Consider the following 7,969-nt stretch of genomic DNA (forward strand, 5'->3'; position numbering starts at 1 on the left):
CACCCATTTAGAATCTCCCAACCCTTATGAAACAAATACTTTTTATCCTCTGGTTTTTTAAAAAATGTGTTTTATTGTTATTTTTCCTATTGCTACCATAAAAGAACAAAAACAACTCAAGGTAGGGAGGGTTGATTTTGGTTCAGATTTCAAGGATTCAGTCCATCCTGATGGGAAAGCCATGACGGCTGTGTGCGGCACAGATGGTTACACTGTATCCGAAGTCAGTAAGAAGAAAGCAATGAATTCTCAGCTGGCATTCTCCTTTCTATTTAGCCCAAGACTCAAGCCTAGGGAATGCTGCCACCCACTTATGGAGTAGGTCTTCCCACTTCAATTAGCCTAATGAAGCTCGTCTTTCAGAGGCATGCCCAGAAGCTTGTCTCCTAGAAGCTTCTCGTCTTCGTCTTGTCAAGCTCACAAGCAATATTAACCACCACAAATATCGAATGTGATGTGGCAAGAAGTTAAATTACTTGGCAAAAGTCATGGAGCAAGTATGTGGCAGAGCTGGGTTTCCAACCCAGATTCCAGAGTCCACTCTCACAGCTATCTAGAAAGAATGGTCTGGAACCTTCTGCTATAGGTGTGTGCAGCCCTCCTACAGAGGCCGTTGCAAGTGATCGCAAACAGACACTCCATCTCCTTGGAGCGTCTCAGACGCCACCTGTTTCTCTTTCTGTACCATTTAGCAGTTGGCCCATGCTTCCTGGTTGAATTTGGCTGTTGCACCGAGTGAGACATCCACCAACTCCGTAGGATTAGAAGTGCTGGTTACATAGCTATTAGGAAAAATAAAAAGCATCAATTGACGGAGCCTCTCTGCGTTACAGACCATAGAATGTGGAGTCCTCTTGCTGTCTTCCCTATAGCCCAGTATTTCTTGTCACCAGGCTCTTCTTGCTTGGCTTCCACACGCTCATAATCTTTTGTCAGACCTTTAGAGTTACCGTTGCATCATCTGGTGTCAGCTCGCACAGAGCCAGGGTGTTAAGAGCTCAGTTTTTACTGATCTGAAGAGTGCCCTCTTGCACGCCCAGTTGACAGCTTTCCTTTATAAGGGGAATTTGGCACATTCACTAAGTGTTTACTGAGCCAGTATGAGCATGTGAGTTTGATCCCCATCCCCATGCAAAGGAGCCAGGCATAAATCTCCACAGAAGGGCCCTCATGTTTCTTGCCTATGCATTTCAGGGTTTACAGTTTATGAGGCCAGAGCTTTTGGAAGGATGGAGTTTCTGAGTCAGGTTTTCAGAGATTTGTTGAGGGCACATACAAGGATTTAAAACAAACACTTTATCTAGCCCAGAGTTCTGAAAACTTCTTCCATGAAGGGTCAGAGAGTGAATGTTGTTTGCAGACCACACTGGGTTTTACAATTGTAAAAAAGTGTTCTGTACAGTTGGAGAATGAATTATAAAAGCCATACTTCTAGTTTTGAATGGGTAAGTTTAATAAGCATATAGCAAACCAAAGTAAAAGAGTAAATAGTGCATAGGTAGATGGGTGAGATAGACAGACAGACAGACAGACAGATAGATAGATAGCAAAATTTCTTCAAATCAAACACTCAAAATATCCAGCTGAAATCAACAAGGAAAATCCCTCTAAGGCAGCCAACTGGGATTCCCAGGCAGTCCACAGTGCACCCTAGGAGGAGGCTCCCAAAGAAAAGAACAAATAGCAACAGATAGAGATGACATCCTCAGATTGGGCACTCGGAGCATCCAGCAGAAACCGTCTAGGGAAGTTGAGGCAGTCCTGATTAAGCTTTCTCTTCATGGATGAACTTCGAGGGGCTGAACCAGCTTTTCTTCCCCTCCACACAGGCACTTTTATATCGTAGGATAAACAATAGTAATCCCTGTTGGAAATAGGTTACATTCTAGATGCTCTCAAGGGGACACAATGCCTTTACTCTTGGACTATTTTTGCTGTTCTTTTCCCTCCCTGTCACAGTTTGAGGGACATCCCCAGACTTGGGTCAGAAGTAGGTCATCCCTGCTTCCAGAATCAGCTTGTCAGTGAGATCAAACCAACAATTTATAAATATAATAATGCACGTTGCACAAAAAAGCAGCCATAGACGGTGTGAAAATGACCTAGTTTGTCTGTAAGCCATAGTCTGCTGTCCCTGATAGAAGATAATTAGGAATGGGAACTATGTGGACACTCCAGCAGGCAGCAGTGGTGTGCCGGCAATTTCTGTGCATGATGCTAATTGGATAGCATGTACCAACAGGAAGCGCTGCCTCTCCTATACATCAGAGACCACAAGTGCACAGAAACTGATGCCTAGGATGCTGTCTCAAAAGTAAGGGTCCCTGTAGGTGTTTAGGCAACTATATTCACCCCTGATCTGCTCAGACATCTCCCTCCCCAGGGAGAGAGTCCCACACGACAAACATCTTATGCTCCATGTGGGAGCTCAGAGCTTCACTACATCCTTTTCTGATGCACTCAGGAAGAAAGTCCAAAGTAAGTCCTCCCTAGGTTGTGTGTGGCAGCTGGGAGACTCATTGTCCGGGGCCTGCTGCCTAACAGTACTTAGGAAGTCCTTGCTGGAGAGGAGCCCAAAGGATGCCCTCTATCTTCCACTCCAAAGCATCTACATCTCGGTCTCTTCCATCCTCACCCCTTTGTTTAAGCCTTCTTACCTATCCCTCCAGCTCCTCCAGGAAGCTTCCCAGATTGCTCCCTTTCTGAAGTCTGGACAGGGGCCACTGTATCCGTTCCCATTCTATCTTCCTAGTCCTCTACCACCACCATTGTTACATTCCCTTGGGGTCACCATCTCCCCTCAATACTCTGTCCAGGAGAGTAAATTAGACCTGAAACCATGTGAAAACAAGGACACCAGCCCTCAGCACAATACGTGGTTTATGGAAGATGCTCCGTGAATGTCTGTTAAACCAGTGTCAGCGGGTGAGCAACTGTTTCCATGGCTCCCATAGCAACGCCCTTCCCTGTTATAGAGCCAAACTTTCCCTTTTAGCATTGGGGGGTGGGGAAGCTTCTGGTTTTCTCTGAAAGGGGTGCATCAGGACTCACTGCGTCCTCCAGATAGCTCTGCTCTTAATTAGGGTTAAGAGTTTCACAGTCCAGCAGCTTAAAGGAAGCCTTCAGCCTTCCCTCCCACCACTGGGGAGGACATGGGCCAAGCTTGTAGTCTAGAGGTTCTGGAGATAGCCCTAGGCATAGCAATTGTCTCCCACAGGGCAAGAAGGACTTTTCAAATACCATCAGACAAACTTTTCCAATGCTCCCAGAATGCAGAGAGGAGCAGAGATGTCTACTGCAGAGCCTGGGACATAAGTTGAAGGTGACATTGAGGGACTTGGTGCCCCATCGTGTCTCTGCTTAATAACCACCTATGAGGGGAAGAGGACAAGGAGAGACATGGCTCCAGTCTGCTCTGACAGCTTCTCACCAAGCCTGTCACTCATCTCTTTGGAAACTAGCCCTAATCTCTTTTAACTCCCTGTCCTCCCCCCCTTTTTTGAGGCCCACCATAAATGGCCATAAGTGCATCCCTTGTACAGTATCAGGCTTGTTGCTAGGGGTCGTGGCCTTTCATAAGATGACCTTTGAGATATTCTTGGTGGGCAACCAGAGCGAGCCATCCTGGCAAGCCAGCCCAACTGTGGTTATGAGCAAAGCAAGCCTTGGTTACAAGCAAAGCGTGTTTATGGGGTATTAAAATAGATTAAGAAAAAAACATGCATCATTCTTTCTATCTCCGGACCTCTGCCTCCTTGGGACAGGGCCTTGACTTGGAATTTTCCAGGGTACCTTTATCTCCAGAGTCTCCACAACTCCATGCCATGGAAGAACCCCCACCCCCACCTGCACCCCCACCCCCACCCGCTTTGCTCAATCCCTGATAATTCCGGCTTCTTCTTTCTCCCCTCCTTACAGTCATCCCTAGAAGAAAAGCTGAGCCTTCAACTCAGCTCCCAGACAGCTCATGCATGGGGCTAAATCTGCAGCCTCTATGGCAACTGCTGAGGCCCGATCACTAAGGAAGGGCAGTCTCAAGTTCTGAGATCAGCTTTGCTGGCCGGTGAGCTTAGCCCCGGCATCAGTAGATCTGGGGTGTCCGTGCTTACTACCCTGCCCACCTTGCTGTTCTTCAGCGCTGGCACTTGGTAAACACATGATTAGGATAATCTGCTCTGCTCTCTGCCCTTAAGTATCCTATCCCCTGGCAGAACGCTCAAGGCTGAGTAACTCCCGGCAGCACCCAGGTGGAGGCACAGCAGAGGGAGGAGACCTGGTCCTTCCCTTGCTGCTCCCACAGAGATTATGATGAGTGGATACAGGTGGCAAGATGTGCAGCCCAGTGCTTGGCCAGTGCTCATAGGATTCTAGGGTGCATGGAGATGGGCATAGAGGGAAATCAGCCAGGGGAGCTGAACCAAAAGGTCTCTAACAGAGACGGGAATTATCAAGCTTTGAAAAGCGATGCCTGGCAGAAAGAAAATTACAAATTGAGGGCTCACACATTGCCCCATGGTAAGGAGAGGGCCCTCTGTCAGAAGGACTAGAATGCAGTACTTCTAGGTTAGGCTGGAGTAAAATCTGAGATCACCAGGATTTTCTCTCTTTAGCTCAGATATGGAAGAAGTGATAAGAAAGGAGGCTCTGGAAAAGGACTAGAATCATCTTTAAAAGCATTATTATTATTATTATTATTATTATTATTATTATTATTATTAATTTATTTTATAAAATAGTGTCTTACATAGCTCAGACTAGCCTTAAACCTACTGGTAGTAGAGGCTGGCCTTGAAGTTCTGTTCCTTCTGCCTCTACCAACCAAGTGCTTGGATGATATTTGGGCACCACCATGCCTGGCTATATGACTTACACTCTTAAGACTAAGTCTCCATGAAGCCAAAGGGTCCCGTGTGTGTGTGTGTGTGTGTGTGTGTGTGTGTGTGTGTGTGTGTGTGAGTGTGTGTTTCATATCCACACATACTAAACAAAATGTTTTTCTGGGGGCAGAAAGTAGAAGAAGCAGGATTCATGCATGAGTGTGCCAACCGTAGCAATGTAAGCTGTAGGTGAGGCATGAGTGACCACAGCTGTGACACCCTGAGCACCTGGGAGTCCCTGGCCAGGACAAGGATCTAAAGCAGTGGCCACGGCTCAGGATTACTAGCTTGTTTTGTTTGATACAGGATTACTCTGTGTAGCCCTGGCTGTCTTGGAGCTGGCTCTGTAGGCGAGGCTAGCCTCAAACTCAGAGATCTGCCTGCCTCTGCCTCTGCCTCCTGAATGCTGGGATTAAAGGCATGCAGCCCCTCCCCTCCCTCCCTCCTTCCTTCCTTCCTTCCTTCCTTTTGTATATAGTGCTCTGCCTGCATATATACCTGCAGGCCAGAAGGTGGCATTAGATCACATTATAGATGGGTGTGAGCCACCACGTGGTTGTCGGGAATTGAACTCAAGACCTCTGGAAGAACAGTCAGTGCTCTTAACCTCTGAGCCATCTCTCCACCCCAGGATCACTAGTTTCTCTCTCTCTCCATCTCCCTCCCCTGCCCCGCCCCCCCCCTCCGCCCCCTCTCTCTCTGCCAGTGTAACCCTGGCTTTCCAGGACTCACTTTGTAGACCTGGCCTCGAACTCAGCGATTCTCCCACCTCTGCCTCCTTGAGTGCTGGGATTAAGGGCATGTGCCACCACGCCCAGCTAGGATCACTAGTTTTGAAAGACCTCATGGCATGTCTTTCAGAAGGAGAAAGAGCTCTTCTCCACTCCCCCTTTCTGTGGCTCCCTCGCTTCCTCTCCTGCAGACCCCAGCCACAGTCCCCTCTCTGAAGCACTTTCCCACCCTGAAGCAAGTCTCACCCACACCACCTTCCTTCACCTTTGCTCTCACCCACGCCCCTCCAACCCAGCTCTCACCACCCTCTCATATCCACTTCTTCCCCTGTTCAAGAACTACCAAGCTACAAACAGAAAGCTGGTGTGGAACTTTGACCCTTAGTGCCCATGGAGAACACACACAGCTTCCAGAACTGCACAGCTTTCAGGGTTTCTGATGCAGTCTGCCTCTGTTTGAGCCAGTGAACCCATTGGCTCATCTCAGCGGAGCATCTGCACCAGTACCAGCCATGGGTTATTCTGTAGAAAAGCCCAGGCTCCATTTTCCTCATCTTTGGGCCTTAACCTTGTGATTTACTGCTGCATCATGGCTCCCTGCCATTGACACATGATTTTTCCAGGCCACTGGCTGAGTGCTTCTTCCTCTCTCTCCTGGTTAGTGTTTCAACACCAGCCAGGGGCCTTTGGGGAGGGTAATTTCAATTGAGAAAATGCTTACATCAGATTGGCCTGTAGGGCATTTTCTTGATTGTTGATGGATGTGGAAAGGCCCAGCCCACAGTGGGCGGCACTTCCTGTGTTGTGTAAAACAGCAGGCTGAGCAAGCCATGTGGAGCAGGGTGGTAAGCAGCATCCCTCCATGGTCCTTGCTTTAGTTTTCCCCTCCAGATTCCTGCCTTGGGTTCTTACCTTACTTCCCTTCGTGAGGTGCTTGGGAGTAAGTCAAATGGACCCTTTCCTTCCCAAGTTATGTTTGGTCATGGTGTTCATTACAGCAACAGAAATCTAACTAAGATGGTTCTCTTTTTCCCTTTCCTTTGGCTTCTCTCTCTCTCTCTCTCTCTCTCTCTCTCTCTCTCTCTCTCTCTCTCTCTCTCTCTCTCTCTCTCTCTCTCTGCAACCCCATCCAGCTGACTCTGGCTGGCCTGCATTTGCTGTGGAGTCAGACCAATTGGGCAGAAGGGGAGGGTGGAGAACAGGCCATTGGTGGGGAGGAAATTGGCACAGCTTGCCAAGAAGCTGCTCAGACACATCTTCCTTCATACAGTGCTGAATTAGGCTCAGTGGGGGAAATTCATTGTTAGATACGGTAAGCATGCGATCCTTGCTCCAGAGAATTCTTCATTAGCGCTTTAGACAACCCTACCAATAATTACTTAATTATAAAAGGATATGCTTGGCCCAGCAGCAGATGCTGTGGCCCTCACACAACCCACATACATCTAGCCATGGGCCTGCTCACCACTTCCACTCATGCGGGTCCTCTCTCTCCTAGATGTGTGAGCTACAGACCTGCCCTCCCTCCATCTTTACTTTCATTTAATTTTAGTCCAGGAGCCAGAGAGAGTGACATTAGTGATGTGTTATGCCTTATCATCTCCTCATCAAAACACAGCAGTGGCTTTCCATTCAGAGTCAGAGGCAAAGTCATTTCTCTGTCAGACCTACAGCCCAAGACGACTGCCATCTGCTTGCCTCTCCCATGAAGGTGCTCGGCCCTTCTCTCTGCTTAGTTAACTCCTCCTCATCCATTCATAGCCTGCAGGTAGTAAGTGGAATTCAAAGTGGACCCTTCCACTGGTCTCATCTCTTTCACAAATGGGGCATTACTAATGTGTTTAAGTCACAGGACTGGGAAATGTCAGGGACAAGTCTTGAACCCAGGTCCACATAGATGTAAGCTCCTCGCTACTTCTGGAGGATCCTGAATATCCACAGTGTAAGTCAGGAAGTGACGTTGCTGCTGGTTCAAGACACTTCTCTCACTACAAGCTTTCTGTTATCTTAACTTCCACTTTGCTTGTGGTCTTGGTCTGTCCCCCGCCCCCAAAAGTTGGTTTAAATTGATCTCAGAAAGTCAGCCAAGAAATGATAATTCCTTTCTTTAAATTTTCATGACACCCGGGATATAAAGGCCAGTGTATTTGCTATGTAGCTGAGGCTAGTCTGGAGCTCACTATGGAGCCCAATTTGGCCTCACGTTCATGATCTCTGTGAATATTGGTTGACAGGTCAGCCTGACTCACAAGTGACTGTTTAAAGTTGTGTGGTTTGTTTGTTTGTTTTCTGTGCTGGGGGTCAAGCTATTCCTGCTTCCTACAGTATAGGTACCCAGGGCCAGGATGAGGAGAAGCTGAT

Source organism: Acomys minous (genome assembly GCF_964271855.1).
Source record: "Acomys minous genome assembly, chromosome: 1".
Lineage (NCBI taxonomy): Eukaryota > Metazoa > Chordata > Mammalia > Rodentia > Muridae > Acomys > Acomys minous.